Consider the following 18,789-nt stretch of genomic DNA (forward strand, 5'->3'; position numbering starts at 1 on the left):
GATGGATGCCTGCTGCCTGCAGAAGGCTGTTCGCCATTACATGCAGGTTGTATAAAAACTAAGGATAGGGCTGGAGAGATGGCTTAGAGGTTAAATACTTGCCTGTGAAGCCTAAGGACCCCGGTTCGAGGCTCAACTTCCCAGGACCCACATTAGCCAGATGCACAAGGGGGTGCACACGTCTGGAGTTTGTTTCCAGTGGCGGGAGGCCCTGGCATGGCCATTCCCCCCCCCCCCCTCTCTCTCTCTCTCTCTCTCTCTCTCTCAAATAAATAAATAAAAATTTTAAAAATTCATTTAAAAAAAGTAAGGCTAGTCGGGCATGGTGGCACACGCCTTTAATCCCAGCACTCGGGAGGATCTCCATGAGTTCAAGGCTACCCTGAGACTCCATAGTGAATTCCAGGTCAGCCTGGACTAGAGTGAGACCCTACCTTGAAAAAAAAAAAAAAAACTAAGGATAGGACTGGGGAGATGGCTTGGCAGTTTAGCATGCTTGTTTGCAAAGCCTGACTTCTTGGGTTCAATTCCCCAGTACCTACATAAAGCCAAATGTACCAAGTGGTACATGTGTCTGGAGTTCATTTGCAGTGGCAGAAGACCCTGGCATACCCATATTCTTTCTTCTCTATTTTCTCTTTCATACATACATATATATACAATGTGTGTGTGTGTGTATGTATATGTATTGTCTGCTGTGAGTTCAAGGCCGGCCTAAGACTACAAAATGAGTTCCAGGTAAGCCTGGGCCAGAGTGAGATGAGTGTATTCTCCAGAACAGACCTGCTGGGATTCATCTGGGAAATTAATTCTCAACGAATCTCAATTTTCCACCTTTAGCTCTTTTCAAATGACCAGTAAGCTATTTAGAAAATATTTGCAATACACCTGTCAATTCTAACCGAACGTATCTTTATAATAAGGAGGCCAGTGTCCACTTTATCAGATACAGGAAATGGCTCCTCTGTCGAAGCTTCTGCCTGTGTGTGCCGGAAGATGCGGCAGAGGGAAGTGCTCACGGGCCGCTCTGTGAGTATACACACTTTTGTTTGAAAAAGAGTCACCCAGGGATATCCACAGCATGTGCTGTGGCCTGGGGGAGGGGACAGCTTTAATTACAGGCCACGTGTCTACATGCTACCCTTCTATAATCTGATCAAATTGCAGCAGGAGGAAAAGAAAAAAAAACACACACACAGGGAGATCTGTAAGATCTAAATCATAAAACCAACACAAAGGGACAGAAATATTGTAAAAGGAAGGCCAGGTATGTTATCTCTGAATTATGCTGAACTGAGCTCAAATCCCTAATGACTCATTTTGTACTGGCTATTCAAGCAGATTGCCTTAGCTTTCGGAAAGAAGGAAGAAAAAATCACTAAAAAATGGAAGTGCAAATCCTCCCTGGGCCATTTCGTTACTCAGACCTTCTGCCATGTTGATGCTGTGACATTAAAACCAACGGCACAGAAGATACTGTGTAGTGCCACACCAGGTCAGCAGCTGTCATGGAATGAAACGTTTTCCTGTTCACTACTGCCCCTCAGGAAGCATGCTGCAAAGTTACCATGGACCAGCTCACTTAACGCTTTGAATAACTGGGAGGAAGAACTGTGAGATATTTTTTTATACAAATGTGTTGCTCATCTTTCCATGCATGCAGCAAAACACCTGAGTTGAACAGCTTATAAGAAAGGAAGCTGGGCATGATGGCACATGCCTTTAATCCTGGCACTGAAGAGGCAGAGGTTGGAAAACTGCCGTGAGTTCGAGGCCAGCCTGGGACTACAAAATGAGTTCCAGGTCAGCCTGGGCCAGAGTGAAACCCTGCCTCAAAAAAAAAAAAAAAAAAAAAAAAAGGAAGGGAAGGAGGGAGAGAGGGAGGGAGTGAAGAAGGGTTCTTCAGATTCCCTGTTTCTGAAACGTCAGTCCACAGTCAGATGGCTCCATTGTACGGGGGCTGCAGTGAGGTGTGGTATGTCATGGAGGGAGTATATGGGGAAGGAAACTGTTTACCTCATGGCAACCAACAGACAAAGGGAAAGGAGAGGCCAGGGCACCAGTATCTCCTTCAAGGACACATCCCCGTAGCCTAACTTACTTCCCCTGGGACAATCCTTCTGCAGGCACCACAACCTCCCGACAGCAGCACGGGTTGGAGAACATCGCCTTCAACACATGGCCTTTGGGGTTCATTTATCCCAACTATGGCAACAGGGAAACAAGTTCAGAGGCCTGGGGTGTGGCTTAGAGATAAATGATGTACCTCGTATGATGAGGACCCAGGATGGAGCCTCAGTGCTAAAAAAATAAATAAATAAAATTTTTAAAGAAAAAGAACAGAAGGGCTGGAGAAATGGTTTAGCGGTTAAGCACTTGCCTGTGAAGCCTAAGAACCCCGGTTCAAGGCTCCATTCCCCAGGACCCACGTTAGCCAGATGCACAAGGGGGCGCACGCGTCTGGAGTTCATTTGCAGAGGCTGGAAGCCCTGGCACATCCATTCTCTCTCTCTCTCTCTCTCTGCCTCTTTCTCTCTCTCTGTCACTCTCAAATAAATAAACAAAAAAAAATTTTTTTAAAAAGAACAAAAAATGGAAGAGCAGAAAGGAAAGAGGAAGGAAGAGGAAGGAAGAGGAAGGAGGAGGAAGGAAGAGAGAAGAAACACTCGAGTTGAGGCACCTCTGTGGTGTTTTGAATGTAAAATGCTCCCTCATGGGCTCATGCGTTTCAACGCTCGATCCCAAGCTGGTGGCTCTGTTGAGGAAGGTTGCAGTGCCTTCAGAAGGTGGAGCATGTCGGGAGCAAGTGAGTCACGGGGGAGTGGGGAGTCCTGGACGTTTGATAGCCCAGAGCCACTTCCCGTGACCCTCTGCTTCCCGCCCGCCGTTGTGACCACCCGCTCCCTGCTCGCTGTCTTCCCTGCCATGAAACGTCCCTCAAAACCCTTTTTTTCTTTTCCCCTTCCATAAGTTGTTTGTGACCATGAATTTATTCACAACAAAAGAGTAACTGATACACCCCCAACCCCACTCCTCTCAGTCTCCACTGGGAAAGTCTACCATAGCTGTTTCCCTGTTGATTATCTTTCCTCCTTAATGCCTCCAAGTACCAAGAAATCAGACTTTGACATTTTCACTACTCTTGTCTCCAGGCCCAAAATAGTCTTCACTCCACAGATAGCGTGCAAAAAATAAGATAAGGGGCTGGAGGGATGGCTTAGCAGTTAAGGCACCTGCCTGAAAAGCCAAAGGACAAAGGTTTGATTCCCCAGGACCCATGTTAGCCAGATTCACAAGGGGTGCTTATGTCTGGAGTTCATCAGTGGCTGGAGGCCCTGACATGCCCATTCTTTCTCTCTCTCTCTCTCTCTCTCTCTCTCCCTGCCTATTTCTAAATAAAATAAATTATTATCTGAATAAGTGAACATTAAATATAGAAAACCAGAAGTGATGAAGAAGAAAAACTGGCAGCTTAATGACCATCTCCTATGTACCAGGCATCATTACCAATATTACTTTAATAGATGATCATACCCACTTCACAAGGTTTCCCCTTTATATTTGCAAGCAGAGAGAAGACAGCGAGAGGAGGATGAAGAGAATGGGCACACCAGGGCCTCTAGCCACTGCAAATGAACTCCAGACACATGTGCCACTTTGTGCATCTGGCTCCTGGGGGATTGAACCTGAGTTATTAGGCTTTACAGGTAAGTGCCTTAACCACTGATCAATCTCTCCAGCCCCAGGTTTTCCATTTTGTACAGGAAGAAAACTAGGGGCCAGAGAAGGACGTTAATTTCCCCCAAAGTAACATGGCCGGTAAGTGACATGGATTGGAGCCCAGGTCTCCTCCAAAGTCTACTCTGTTCTGTGACCTGCTCCCACAGTCCTGCAGGTTGCTAGGATGATACATAAAACCCTAAGACCACACTCCTCCTGGGACCTGGCTTCTGGGCCACTTACCTAGATGGGCAGAAACCCCACCTTACAAACCCTTATAAACACAGGCCCACACCCACAACCATATGCAGCAGACTCACTCCATACTATACCAAGGCAATGGCTTGCGCCCGTGGGTGAGGGCTGGAGATTTGACAGCACTGGAACCTCCCCATCACTTACTGCGTGACAGGGGGCAAGGGGTAGAAACGAGGGTGATAAATACACAGTGTCATAGGATTGCTGTGCCAATGACTGATCCCCTCTCTGTGAAGGGTCGGAGGAGTCTGGCACAGAGCGAGTGCTCAGTAAACCAGGCCCTGAGACATCCTCGCTTGTCTTTGCCACCAACCCCACAGCCAAGGTGGGGGGTCTGCTCCGAAGGCTGAACAAACTGCTTCAAAAAAAAAAAAATTAAAAAAAAAAAAAAACCTGTACAAAGATGCCAGGAGGAGCCAGGGTCCAGGCAATCCCACACCCCATTTTCCCTGTGTCCACCTCACCCCAGAGCCACTCAGGGCTTTTGCCCCAGCTCTCGGCCCAACCCTCTCACCGTCACCCCGGCGTTGTTTCACCCGGCAAACAGCAAGCAGAAGCATCAGGAAGGTCGCAGCCAAGCCCTTTGCTAAGTCTCGCTTTGTTTTTGGTTAACATGGTACAGCTGTCTTGATGCCATCCACTAGAACACTCCAAGGCACTGTAGCATGCCCTTGTCATTGGTCTGTGACTTTTAAGAGAGTCACAGTTTATTAAAAAGACTTTTTCTATTTAGTTTTTATTGAGTACTTTACTGTATGGACATATTGCATATTGAAAGTTTCTAGCTTTATTTTTACGTTCCCTCTCCCTTGCTTATTCCTCTGAGGACCCTCCTCAGCGGGGTTATTGGCATTGACTGTGGAGTTATGAATGCACCAGTCACTTATATGCAAGAAGGAGAGAGAGAGAAAGAATGCGCACATCAGGGGCCTCTTGCCCCTGCAAAAGAACTCCAGACACGTGCCACTTTGTGCATTTGGCTTTACATGGGTACTGGGGAATCGAACTGGGGCTGGCAGGCTTTGTATGCAAGCCCCTTTGACTACTGAGCCATCTCTCCAACCCCCTTTTTATGCTTCTTACTGGGAACTTTAATATATGAACATACCACCAATTGATCGTATTCCCACACGTTCTCTTCCTTTGTCTCCTTTCTCCCACCTCCGTTCCAGTAAGGGCCCCCTTCTGGGGGAATATGGGTGGTCACTGTGGGGTCATGAGTGCACTTGTCATTGTGATGGGTCACCATTGTCACTTTGGAAGCGAGCCTTGCTTAGACAGGCCCCAGATGAAGAGGGAGACTCACAGGACAGAAGACACTGTGAGGTTTCCAGCAGGGGCCCCGTCCATCCCAAGGAAGCTCTGCAGACTCATTTCCCTGTAAAAGGCTTATCAGCTGCAGAATGGGAGAGGATCCCACAATAACGAGTCTGTAATTACAAAACTCTTTTACCTTATTGCTTTCGCCGTGGCCCCAGTGAAAATGAGCAGTGGTGGTTTCTATTAGAAATGTTAATTACTTTCCTGGATAATTAGACTCGCTGGGTACCGTGAGCACCTGACCTCACTTCATAACAGCAGAGTTGGGGAGAAGGAAGAGAAGTGATTGGGGGCTGGAGGAGGTGGGAGGGAAAGAGAGTGGCGGTAAGTGCTGAGGATAGCAGAATCACCCGAATTAATTTGATGGAAAACTGTGGTTCTGAAGGCCCCAAGGGAATGCCTGGGAGAAGAGGAGACTATTCAAAATGGGGTTTTTAACATGGGGTCCCCATGTGACAGTGGAGACAGTTACAAAGCCCTCTAGAAATGACAGAGCCCCACTGGCCTTTCTTTTTTTTTTTTTTTAATTTATTTATTTGAGAATGACAGAAGGAGGCAGAGAGAGAGAGAATGAGAATGGGCACGCCAGGGCTTCCAGCCACTGCAAACGAACTCCAGATGCGTGCGCCCCCTTGTGCATCTGGCTAATGTGGGACCTGGGGAACCGAGCCTTGAACCGGGGTCCTCAGGCTTCACAGGCAAGCGCTTAACCGCTAAGCCATCTCTCCAGCCCTGGCCTTTCTTTTATAATTGAGCCTCTTAACATCCCAAGCTGCCCAGGTCCGGCTAGAGGTCACACACACACTGCCAGAGGAGGAAGCCTGCTTCTGCCCCATGCCATGCCGCTCCACCTGCCTGATGCCAGAGTGCCCTCCAGCCTTCAACACGCACCCGTCAGCCACCTCCCGTGGCTGCTCGGCACCGGAAGAGCATGACCAGCTCAGCTACGGTGAGCAGGGATCTCAGATCTGGGGACACGGCTGAGGCCAGCCACAGTGAAGGAAGCACCAGGGGGCTGTGACAGTCCCATGGAGAGCGTCCCTTGGACGTAGATGGAGCCGTCAGAGAGGGCTCCTCCAGGGAGGTGGCTTTTCCCTGAGACCTTGAGCTTGAGAAGAGTCCCCAGCCTATTTGGAAAACTGGGGGTGAAGGGAGTGATTATGTAAATTGAGTAAGATTCCCTCTCCTCTGCAAAAAAAAAAAAAAATGCACCCACCCATAACCTATAGAGTGGGACCTTATTTGTAAATAAAGGTCTTTGCCAATGTAACTATAGACCGTTTCTGACTTGTAACACTTTGACTCACAATTTTTGACCTTACCACCAGTATAAAATTGGTCTACATTCAGTAAAAAAGCTACCTTCAAATTCTAAACTCAGATCTTTAGCCAGGCTAGAGATGGGCCGCATGCTCCTCCCTCTTGATGCTGGGCAGTGGCTTGCAGCATAGGCAGCTGCCAGCAAGACTCACAGTCACAAGGGCCTAGTGACAAGCATTCTACGGAATAGTGTCGCCACGCCGAGGGATGTGAGGGTTGGTCAGCTAGGTGTATTCCAGGCACTATGTATGTACAACAGTGAGAATTCAAAACAGGGTTATGGGGGACATAATCCCACCATAAGCCAAGGAGCCTCAGCATTGAAGATGAGGCCTCAGTGGGTTGTCGTGGGCTCTAAGCACAATACGTGGTGTTTATATATAACAGATGAGGCACTGATGCAGAAAGGAAGCCATGTGACGGTGGAGGCATACCGGAGACACGCATCTGCGAGCCAGGATCCTCGGCCCTCAACAGAAGCCAGGAAGAGAATGGACTGTCCCCTACAGCCTGCACAGGGAGCAGGGCCCAACTGGCACCTGGACTTTGGAAGTCCAGCCCTTACCCCACCTCAAACTGAGAGAGAATCAACTCAAATCACCGTCTGTGGTGTTTTGTTTCCGCAGCCCCAGGAGACTAATGGTGTGACTGCCATAATCCCACATCCCCGGCGCTGCCAAATAAATGTCCAACAGGAGAGGGCTGAGAAGATGGTCAGCAGGTACCTCAGAGGGCCTGATTCTCCCTGAGTCCAGTCTCCAGCACCCTCGTAAACAGCTAAGCATGGCCCTGGATGCCAGTTCTGCGGGGAGCAGAGACGGAAGGCTCTCTGAGGCCCACTGCTCAGCCAGCCTGACTGAAAACCGGAACTCCAGATTCGCTGAGAGACTGCATCTCAAGGAAACACGGGAACGCACAATAAAGATACCTAATGCTAGGGCTGGAGGGATGGCTTAGCAGTGAATGTGCCTGCCTGCAAAGCCAAAGGTCGATTCCTGGGACCCACGTAAGCCAGATGCACAGGGTAGAGCATGCGTCTGGAGATCGTCTGCAGCACTGAAGGTCCTGACGTGCCCTTTTTCTCTCTCCCTCTGTTCTTTCTCTCTCTCTCTCTCTCTCTCTCTCTCTCTGTCTCACACACACATAAATAAAAAAATTTTTTAAAAAAAGGAGACCCCGTGCTATTCTCTAGTCTCCATCCGTGCACCGGCCATGCATGACTGCACATATGTGCAAATAAAACTTCCCAACATGAGGTGAGCGCAGCAGAGAGCGAGCACTGTGGGAAGGCTCCAGATCCCTACAGGGCTAGAGCTGGAAAGGCCCTGCCTCACCATCGCCATTGCCTTGGGGGCCGCTGTGGGGTGCACACACCCCCAGACCGACTCCCAGGCTCAGGGAAGCAAGGTCTCTGGGTGGAGCTTGGAACCCGCTCCTCGGAGCTCCTAACAAGCCACCCAGTGTTTGCCAACGCTGCGACCAAACACACCAGAAGGACCCTGCGTGCCATTGTAAGGTCGAGGGAGCCTGGCCTTGGCTCTGAGCTGCACGTCCTGTCCACGCTGGGCCCAGACTCTGCTGATACCAGTCGAAACCGGAATGTAAGTGCCAAAGGGGAGAGGCGGCCGGGTCCTCAGAGTCATTAAGGAAGCTGTTTACAGGGCAGCGCTCCTCTTTTAATTTGTTTGTCTTTTCAGTTGTGTGATTAAATCCAAGCCGCAGGGCTCAGCTGGGCCCCGCCAGGCGAGGCAGGCAGAAATCAGGGAGTGACTGGCAGGTGCTCACGAGGGGGCAGGGGCTCCGTGGGTAGCCCGGAGCTCTGAGCTCGGGAGGGAGGCAATGCGGCGGCACAAGGCGGCATGCCTGGGCTTCACAAATCAAAGATTCGAACCTCAGCTCTGCCGCGCACCAGCTGCGTGACACGAGGCAAATTTCTGCATCTCTCTGTGCCTCCACTCATCTGTGAACCCAGAGGGTCCACTTGTCGCCACGTCCCCAGCACATGTCCATCATGCCCAGCATTTTACATGGACGCTGAGGGTCGAGCTCAGATCCTCCATGCTTGTGTGTGCACGGCGAGCATTTTACCCACCAAGCCATCTCCCCAGCCCATATTCTTAGTAGCTATGTTTGGTCCATGAAGGAGAGAGCTGGAGAAGCTGTGGTTATTTCGAGGTAATGCCCCCCCACACCGACTTGTATTTGAACACTTTGTCCCCAGCAAAGTGGTGCTATTTGGGAAGGTTGTGGAACCTTAAGGATCTTGCTTGAACACTTCTCTTAATGTTCATGCCCTTATAATAATGCTACTCTCACTTAGGTAGAGAAACTTCTCTTTTCAGATAGGAGTGGGATGACTCGGAAGGTATCATGGTGCTGGAAAGAAGTGACCACAGTGCTCAATACTGTAATATCTCGATCACACCTTCCAAGGCTCAGGGTCTAATGCAGAAGAGGTGGCGGAAAGAATGTAAGAGCCAAAGGAAGGGTAGGACTCCTTACAACATGCTCCCCCCAGACACAAAATAGTCTAGATATCCATACCTCACAGTGCCTGACACTGCCTACACAAGACCATCATAAGAGGAGGAAAAGATCATGACATCAAATAAAAGAGAGACTGATTGAGATGGGGAGGGGATATGATGAAGAATGGAGTTTCAAAGGGAAAGTGGGGGGAGGAAGGGTATTACAATGGGATACTTTTTATAATCATGGAAGTTGTTAATAAAAATTTGAAATAAAAAGGAATCTTGCTTGAAGAAGTATATCACTGGAGGCAGGCCTTGAAATGGAACAACTCAGTCCAGCTTGCTATTTTCCCTCCCTCTCTCTCTCTCTCTCTCATTCTCCCATCAATTTCCTTCCTCCACACTGATGTGATGATGTGACACCAGCTTCCTGATTCCACCATGCTTTCCCTGCCATAATGGGGTCTACCCTCTGGAACTATATGCTGAATTAAACCTTGTTTCTTCTATAAATTGCTTCTGGTTGGTTATTTTGTCCCAGCAACAAGAAAGTAACTGACACAAAAGCTATGACACACAAAAAAAGAGTTTAGAAATTGGAATCACAGTTAAAAGAAAAACACACGCTTTCAAAACTTCTAATCCCGAATCCCACTTCTGTTCTGTTCCTGTCCCTGAAGACCTTGGATGACCCTCATATACCTCTCAGTGCCAAGATGCCCACCTTCAAAGTGGAGCCCAGGTCCCCAACCCTCTTATTGTGACAATTAAATGAGAAACCTATGTGAAACTGGTGAGCCCAAAATCTTACAAACCTCAAAATATGACTATCTACCCACTGACTCATTACGTCTGGGGCTTTTTAAAGTTTATTTATTTATTTGAGACAGAGAGGCAGATAGAGAGAGAAAAAAAAGAATGGGCATGCCAGGGCCTGCAGCCCCTGCAGACAAACTCCAGATGCATGTGCTACCTTATCTAGCTTACTTGAGTACTGGAGAATCAAACCTGGGCCCTTTGGCTTTGCAGGCAAAGGCCTTAACTGCTAAGCCATCTCTCCAGCCGAAGTCTGGGACTTTAAAAAACTATATTTTATTTACTTATTTGAGACAGATAGAGAAAGAGAGAATGAGAGAAAGAGACAGATAGAATGGGCACACCAGGGCTTCCAGCCACTGCAAATTCCAGATGTATGTGCCACCACATGCATCTGGCTTATGAGGGTACTGAGGAATCAAACTTGAGTCCTTTGGCTTCTCAGGGAAGTACCTTAACCACTAAGCCATCTCTACAGCCCAAGTCTGGAGCTTTTCCAAAATGAAAACACCCAGGCCTTTGCCTAGATCCACTGGGTAGCAATCTCCAAGATATATCACCAGTCCAGCAGGCACCACTGAAGAGCTGCTGACCTGGTCCAAACCCCTGTTCTGCACAGGGGAATGCAAGGCTCAGAGAGGGGTGGAGTCTTGCTGAAGATCACACAACATGTTAGTTACACACTGGAGTACTCTGCACTCCCCACTTCTGCTTCTTTCCAGAAAAAAAAAAAAAAATCCAGCTGACAAATTCTTGGGGACCAATCAGGATGTGGGAAGGATTCCTTGGTCGAGGGGTTCTCTGGTCCCCTCCAGTCTCACTGTGAGGCCCTTTCTGTAGCAGGCACTCCTGTCACTCGGGTCCTGCCTGGCCTTTTTGCAGCACAAGAATGCTTACTTCTCCTCTTGAAAATGGCCTAAGGAGAAAACCCTTCCTCACCTTAGCCCAAAAGGGATCTCCCTTATCCATTTACCGTGTTCAGCTTCCTTCCTTCTCTTTTCTAAAACGGTAAGTTCCTAGCCCTCAGGAAACAAAGATAACATGGCCAGGACCCATGCCACAGGCTAAGAATTCCCAGCTGGCTTGAAATCTCCTCCGTGTATAACCCAGTCCAGCTACTGGGAGAGAAGAGATTACGTATGATCCCCTCAACTGAGGAGAAAACTAAAATCCCTCTCCTTCTTCACCTCCCCAGAACACACGTGTGTGCACACATGCACGTGCATGCATACACGTTAGTTACCAGGTTCCATCCTGCACTGTTATACATCTAGCAACATGACGTAGCCACACACCTGCATCTCACGCAGAGACGACAGTGGCCCAACCTAACAAATGCTCAGTTAGCCCAAGTCAGGGACGTGCCTTCAGCCAAAACACAAGAAAGAGGTGTGCTTGGATGGGAGGGGCTGGGTGGGGAAGGGAATGATGAGGATGAGTTGGGTGTCACCACACCCCTATTGTGGAAGAGCAAGTTGAGGTGATAAGAAGTAACTTGCTTTTGATCACAGCCAGCGGAGGACAGACACAGCTTCAAACTCAATTCAGCCAAGCCCTGGCACACATTGCTGTGGCCTGAATCAGAGGGGCCCCATAAACTCATGTGTTCTGAATGCTTGGTCCCCAGTTGGTACCAAATTGGGAGGTGGAGCCTTGCCAGAGGAGGCATGTCACTGAAAGCAGACCTTGAGGTTCAGTAGCCCCCAGTTTGCCAGTGCTAGTCAGATCACTCTCCTGTTGCTGTTCTCCACGTGCTGTAGCAGAGGTGACGTCCAGAAACCTTTCCTCTCAGGCTAGAGAGATGTATTAGCAGTTAAGGCACTTGCCTGACAAGCCTCAGGACCCATGTTCAACTCTCCAGATCCCATGTAAGCCAGGTGCGCAAGGTGACGCAAGCGTGCAAGGTCACCTACGCCCACAAGGTGGCGCCCACATCTAGAGTTCTATTGCAGTGGCTGCAGGCCCTGGTGCGCCAATTCTCTCTCTCATTTAAAAAAGAAAAGAAAACAACCATTCCTCCCATCAGCTGTTTTGTCCCAGAAACAAGAAGATAACTACGACACACATGTAACTTTCATTATATCACTTGTGCCCTGATCCAAACGCAGAAGTTTGCTAACTTCCCAGTGTTCGAGAGAGTGTGGGTCAGGGTCTCTTGGAAGCAAGACAGTTCCCTCTGGCCTGTGACTGCCAACATGGAGCGAGCAGCAGTGTCCCCTGGGAGCTCGTTAGCCAGCCCGCAGGAGCTCCAGCAAGCTCGGGATCAGCCCCTCTGGAGCACGTGGGCACACAGCGGCCTGGAGATCTGGTTAACATGCAAATTTGAAATCAAAGAGGTAGAGGCAGGGACAAGACTCTGCATCTGTAACCAGCATCCAGGTGGGACCCTTGGACTCACAGACCACCTTCTTGACTTGCAAGGGCTACAGTTGGTGGGCCAGCACTCAAATCCCAACCCTAGCACTTTCTGGCTAGGAAACAGCTGGCAAGCTACCTAGCCTCACTATGATTCAAGTTTTTGTTTTTGTTTTTTTTTAATTTATTTATTTGAGAGTGACAGACACAGAGAGAAAGACAGATAGAGGGAGAGAGAGAATGGGCGCGCCAGGGCTTCCAGCCTCTGCAAGCGAACTCCAGACGCATGCGCACCCTTGTGCATCTGGCTAACGTGGGACCTGGGGAACCGAGCCTCGAACCGGGGTCCTTAGGCTTCACAGGCAAGCACTTAACCGCTAAGCTGTCTCTCCAGCCCTGATTCAAGTTTTTTATGCAATCAACCCTACATCCCTCATGGTACCTCCATACATTCAACCAAGCACAGATAGAAAATATTTTCTATTGCATCGGTACTGAACAGGCAGACCCTTGGTGTTATTTTTCTTTCTGTCATTCATTCCCTAAATAATACAGTAAAACAGCTATTTACGGAGCATTACCTCATATCAGGTAATAAGTAACCTAGAGATGGCTGAAACCGTAAGAGTGGATAGGTGCAGGCTCTATGCAAAGCTATGCTAAGTGATGTGAGCAGCTTTGGAACTCACAATCCATAATTCTTCAACCAAGTCCCTGCTGATACTAAGGAATGACTAGATAAAAACTGTATTAACTGTCCAGGGAAACCTCATAGAGTTGCTTTTAGGATTCAGTGAAGTGATCTTGTAAGTCCCTGAGCACAGCACCTGGTTCACAGAGAAAATTCTCAATCAGTGGGGGCCATTGTTGTTGTTGCTGATGGTTTATTATTATTATTATTGTCATTATTATTTTATCATTAGAGTCATGAAGCCCATAATAAGCATCCTACAAATAAGTGAAGACGGTGGTGTATTTTCCCACTGGCTTACATTGGGTCAGCTGTCCCAGCTCCTAGAACTTCCTCTAGACTAGAAAAGAGCGTCAGAGCAAAGAACAGATGTGGTTCACACTTGCAAGAGGTACTGTTCCAGTTACCAACACTAACTAGCACTTAAAACTTTTAGCTACCCCCTGTTTCCCGGCTCCTCCCAGCTCCCCGGTCTGGGTTCCCTGCCCTGACTGCTGTCCCCCATAATGCATGACCCACAATGCCCATGGGGTTGACCTGCATCTCCAACAAGGAAGGCCTCTTCAGAAAAGGGGTAGGGAGGAGGGAAGGGATGGTCCCAACATGTGTTGTTTACATAGTACATATGTCCATATCTAATACAAATAAATTTTAAAAAAACATTTAGCCACGATTTATCATCCCTACAATTCTGGAGCTGACTGAGCTCAACCTGGTGAGTCTTCTGCTCCTTAAATCACCCCTGAGGTCATGTCTGCACATGGAACTTAGCCAACCACAATGCTAGGGATGAAACACGGCGCAGCGCTCTCAGGCTCCACAAGGCCTCCCCCTCGCCATCCAGGGGTCTCTGTGTGCTTTTGTTCCCAGAGTGAGCCTCAGTACGCAAGCACGCTGCGGCTGACGTTCCCCTAGCCCAAGCCAGTCACCTGGCTCAATTCAGAGCCCAGGTGGAAAAAGCCATGCAGATGTGGATTCCAGGAAGTGTGGTCCACATGGACTCACTTGGCCTTGCGCCCTTTGAAGACAGGCACTCACTGGCCACTATTGGACTCCCAGCCCAAGGACACTGCTGAATGTAAGCAGCCCTCACCACCAGATTGTAACAGTCAGTCAACTGGACAAGATTTACAATCACCACGGAAACAATTCTCTGGTCACGCCTGGGAAGGGTTTTTCGGATTAGGCTAATTGAGGTGGGAAGACATACCCTAAATGTGCCATTCCATGGGCTGGGGTCTTGGATGCATAAAAATGGAGCACGTGAGCTGAGCACCAGCATCCATCATGCTCTGCTTGCTGACTATACACTGACTATGATCCGCTGATGCTGTACCTTCCCCAGCACTCTTGATGAACTAGAAGCCAAACCAAGCCTCCCTCCAGCAGTTCATTTTGTCAGCTATTGAGTCATAGCAACACAGAAAGTAACTAATACACAGGCAGAGTAAAGGTATGACACCCTCCACCACCATTTACATCTGCGGCTGTGGAGCTTAAGGTTCTCTGGTGCTTAGGGTTTGGTACCCAGGACATCAGCTCCAGGCTCTTCTTCCTCTTGTCCTGCCTAACCTTGCAGCATAGAGCTTTCTGCCATCCCCTACATGTCTTCTCTCTCCAAGCCTCCTGGTGACATGGTTAATTATTTATAAATGAACATTTAAATGCACCAGAATAAGTGCTATTTAAAGGAACCCCGTGGTGACTCATTGAGTAATTAAAATAATCATTTATTCCGTAAGCATTTCTCAGGCTCTGCGTTGTGGCCAGGCACCACGGGGTAGGGAGGGATGGGAGGGGTAGAGTGAGAAGGGGCTCCTGCCCTCAGGAAGCTCAGTCGCTTGTTCTATGAGCAAGGGATATTTATTCTGCACCTTCTAAGGTGTCCAGTTAAGTGCTAGCGAAAGGGAGAAGCCAGCACCATCCTTTCCCTCAACATGTCCTAGACTGGCAGGGACATCAGATGGTCACAGGCCCACACCGTGTGATCATTAGGTGAGAGCTGAATTTGAGGATGGGAGGCAAAGAAGGGCCTTAGCTCTGCCCAGTGTCAAGACAGGCATCAAAGCTGCCTCCGCACATTGAGGGTGTCGGCCCCACGGTCAGGTCCAGGGAGGCACTGCAGACAGAGTCCGTGCGGCAGTCCACGTCGCTGGGAGTGAGCAGATGACTTCCATCTCCTGCAGCCTGTGGACAGAGCTGGTCTCAAGGAGGTGGACATCCCGAAGCTACTCCAGCTTAAGATATCAATGGGCACAGTCAGAAAGATGATTCCCTCCTCGTCCCTCAGGACTCTGATGGTTGTCACCTCCCGACGTAAGAGCTCCAGGACAAGTCCCCCCCACCCCGCCGTCCCCTTCTCTGTGCTCAGCGCTAAGTGACTCCCTCACCCATCTACCGCCTCGACTCAAATTGAACCCCATGAAGGTAGAATTTTGCCATTCTCAGCATGCTTGTAACCCCAGTCTTGTAAGGGAGCAGAGATCAGAGAATTGCTGGGGCTCACAAAAATGGCAGCTCTGGGTTCTGAGCGAGACTCCATCATCAGGAAACATGCAGATGAGAGATAGAGTATAATAATACCAGATGTTCTCTTCTGGATTCCACATGCATGCACACAAAATGCACGCATCTGCGTGCCCCACACATGTGCGTGTAGCATGCACACACCATGCCACACATGTACACATGCAAAAGAAAGAAAAGGAAGGAATGAAGGAAGAAAGGAGGGAAGGATAAAGAAAAGGCAGGACATTGTGGCTCATGCCTGTAATCCCGGCACTGTGGTACAAGGCCAGCCTGGGCTACATAGTGAGTTTCAGGACACCTAGGCTATATAGTGAAATCCTATCTCAAAAACAAAAGAATGAAAAAAAGTCCTTAGATAGAGGGTGAAGGGCTGTGAAGCAGGAGTGTCGGTGTGAATACTCCCACTCCATGACACTTTACCCTCTCTCATACAGTTCACAAAAACAGTTCGTTGCTTGGAGAGAGAAGACATGTAGGGGATGGCAGAAAGCTCTATGCTGCAAGCGTTCAGAGAGAGAAAGAGAGACTCCATCTCAAGTAAATATGTGGGTGAGTGATAGACTGATGTTCTCCTCAGCACATGCATCTGCACACTCACATACACACACTCACACACACGTGTATATAAAACACACATATATACGCAACATGCCACACAATACAAATGTACAACAAAGAATGAGAGGGAGGGAAGGAGGGAGGGAGGGAGGAAGGGAGGGAGGGAGGGGGAAGGAAGAGTGAAAGAGGGCTGGAGAGATGGGTTAGTGGTTAAGGCACTTGCCTGAAAAGCCTAAGGACCCAGGTTTGATTCTCCAGGTCCCACTTAAGCCACATGCACATAGTGACACATGCATCTGGAGTTCGTTTGCAGTGGCTAGAGGCTCTGGTGTGCCCATTCTCTCTCTCTCTCTCTATCTATCTATCTATCTATCTATCTATCTCACTGTCTCTAATAAATAAATAAGAATAAATCTTTTTTTTTTAAAGAAAGAGTAAAAGAGAAAGAGGAAGGGAAGAAAGGAGACCTTTTGTGAGTCTGTGGGAATAGCAGGAGTCCCATAGCTTTAAAAGAGAGCTGACCTGAGCTCTGAGCTGGCCTCTGCCAGTACTAACTCAGGGACTAAGTAAAGTGACTTTTCTCTACTCAGGTCCCAGATCCCTCAGTCAGGAGTCCTTTTTAGATCAAACTTCAGAAGATAAGAAGGTTCTAGTCTGGGCTGGAGAGATGGCTTAGCGGTTAAGCGCTTGCCTATGAAGCCTAAGGACCCCGGTTCGAGGCTCGATTCCCCAGGACTCACGTTAGCCAGATGCACAAGGGGGGTGCACGCATCTGGAGTTCATTTACAGTGGCTGGAAGCCCTGGCGCACCCATATTCTCCTCTCTCTCTCCGCCTCTTTCTCTGTCTGTCACTCACAAATAAATAAAAATAAAAACAAAAAAATATTTAAAAAAAAAGAAGGTTCTAGTCTGACATGCCTTGGGACGGTGATGACCATCTGCAAGTTCTCTGGGTAGGTCAGGCCTGAGAAGGGAGCAGCCAGCAGGCCATCATGAGTGCTGTGAGGAGGTATAAGATCCAAAGCTAAGCATGCTTGATCCTGAAGTCATAGAAGGTTCCCAGGAAAGCAGGGAGGTCGGTTTGGGCTGATAGAGCACTGAATGCTGGTATCCTTCCCATAGCACACAGGGGTTTAGTTCTGGCAGACCTGTCTATGGCCTTAGCCTCAGAGACAGAGAGAAGGAGAGAAAAACTTTTCATTGGCCTTGGGATTTTCATACATGATGCTGAAAAGATTTCCCCATCTTTCATGCTTATGCACCCTTCAAAACCCCATGGAAATATCCCTCTACTCTGAAGCTAGTCACACTTACTTCTGGACCTGTAATCATATCTAGAACATTCTTCTGTTGGTAATTTCTCATCCTCACTATCAGAATGACAGCTCCCCTTGAGCAGATCCACTCCAATGCCCTGCGCAGCACTTCTTGTATATTAAACCTAAAAATAACTGCCATTTTTAGGCATATATGCTGACGACAGGCTTCATGCTAAAAGCTTTATGTATCCAACTGCTTACCACACATCTTGCAATGGTCCAGTGAATTGGTTTCTTAGAAGAGTCCCATGTTACAGGTGAAAAAACTGAAAGCAGCAGAATTTACTTTATGAGTGTTAAATAAGTGGGCAAATGAGAAAGCAACCAAGTGGAACCATTAAGGGTCTGTTCATTTTTGCTTCTAGAAGAATGAGACATCCTATAGACTGTGTCCATGTCCTTAGACTCTCAGCTTGCCCAAAGTGGGAGGAATGTGGAATGCGAAGTGGAGAGCCAGGCTGAGGAGGTGGCTCTGTGGTTAAGAGCAGTTGCCACACAAGTGTGATGACCTGAGTTCAGATCACCAGAGCCCACATAAAGCTAAATGTGGCAGTGCATGTCTGTAATCCCAGGGCACCCATGGATAGGAGGATGGGTGACAGATGCAAGAGAATCCTCAAAAGCTCACAGACTAGCTAACCTGGAGAACACAGTGGCTAACAACAAGACAGCCTGCCTCAAGCAAGGTGGAAAATAAAGACTGACACCCAAGATTGTCCTCTGACCTCTATACACATGCCATGGCATGCTCCACACTCATACATGCTGAGAGAGAAAGATTAGATAGAAACGCCCCCCCTCATTATACCACATTATTCTCGGTGACACCTAGAATAAGAGGTAAAGAGTAGAAATCCCAACCTTTTGAAGGCCACTCATTCACCTTTCTTTTCTCCCATAATGCACCTGGTCCCCAACCCCTCTTGATCAGATTTATCTGTGTCTGGAGTGATGTGTTTAACTGTGGATGTTAAGGCCCACACATTTCCACTCCTATCTGCCGTGACCTTTGCCAGCAATGAGCTTCAACAGTGATGCTGTGGCTGAGGTGCTCAGTGGGCGAAATGCATCTTCTTTCTGGCTGCTCTTTGAAGCCTTGGGCCAGGGGAAAGCTGGCTGTGCAAATGACAGCAGATGCCTCACTCGAGCTAAGGGTAAGAGCTTCAAGTCTCAGTTCCAAGCCTTTGTAAGGTGCAGGTACACTAGCTACAGGCCAGTGAGCTTGGAGGCCTCGCACGAGCTCTGATCCCAAAGAGCCAGCATCTTCTCTGGCAGTCCTTCCACCTGCCCCACCGCCTAAACTGCATGACAGCTCCTCCAGAGGACAGAAACCAGGCCTTTTCCCAGACTGCATGGCTCAGGTAAGAATCTTTTTTTTTTTTTTTCAAGTAATTACTTATTTGAAAGGGTGGGGGCAGATAGAAAGAGAGA

Source organism: Jaculus jaculus, chromosome 6 (assembly GCF_020740685.1).
Source record: "Jaculus jaculus isolate mJacJac1 chromosome 6, mJacJac1.mat.Y.cur, whole genome shotgun sequence".
Lineage (NCBI taxonomy): Eukaryota > Metazoa > Chordata > Mammalia > Rodentia > Dipodidae > Jaculus > Jaculus jaculus.